The sequence below is a fragment of the Penaeus monodon genome, chromosome 30 (genome assembly GCF_015228065.2).
Source record: "Penaeus monodon isolate SGIC_2016 chromosome 30, NSTDA_Pmon_1, whole genome shotgun sequence".
In the NCBI taxonomy this organism is placed as follows: domain Eukaryota; kingdom Metazoa; phylum Arthropoda; class Malacostraca; order Decapoda; family Penaeidae; genus Penaeus; species Penaeus monodon.
The window spans coordinates 22,038,839-22,039,291 of record NC_051415.1 but is presented as its reverse complement, the minus strand read 5'-3'; positions in this window follow the sequence as shown (position 1 = coordinate 22,039,291).

Sequence of the window (453 nt, the reverse complement as noted above, 5' to 3'; positions counted from 1 at the left end):
TTTGAAAAAAGTTTTTAAAAAAAAATTTTTAAGTTGTGAGGAGGGGGGGGGGCCCAAAATTCTGCTTTTTCAGACTAAATTTATTGGGGTGCCCGTATGGGTGGAAAGTCTGCCGCAATTAAATTTTTTTATGTAGGTTCCTGATAAGATCTCTTCTCTGAGATGATGATAAACGAAGGAATAAAAAAAAAAAATTAGATTACCAAAATCCCTAGAAAATTATATAGATTTTTTCTTCTTTATTTTACTTTAGTTTCCTCAGGGGGAAAAATGCTAATGAATAAATTCAAAAGTCTACTTTACTACTTCATTTTTTTACTTCATAACCCTCAAAATTCATTGGGGTCAAGAGAAAGAAAGAAAAATGGAAATTCAAAAACCCCCACTTTTTTTATTAAAATGTTATAACCATTACAGAATTGGTTAAACATTATGGAATTTTTTTAAACTTAT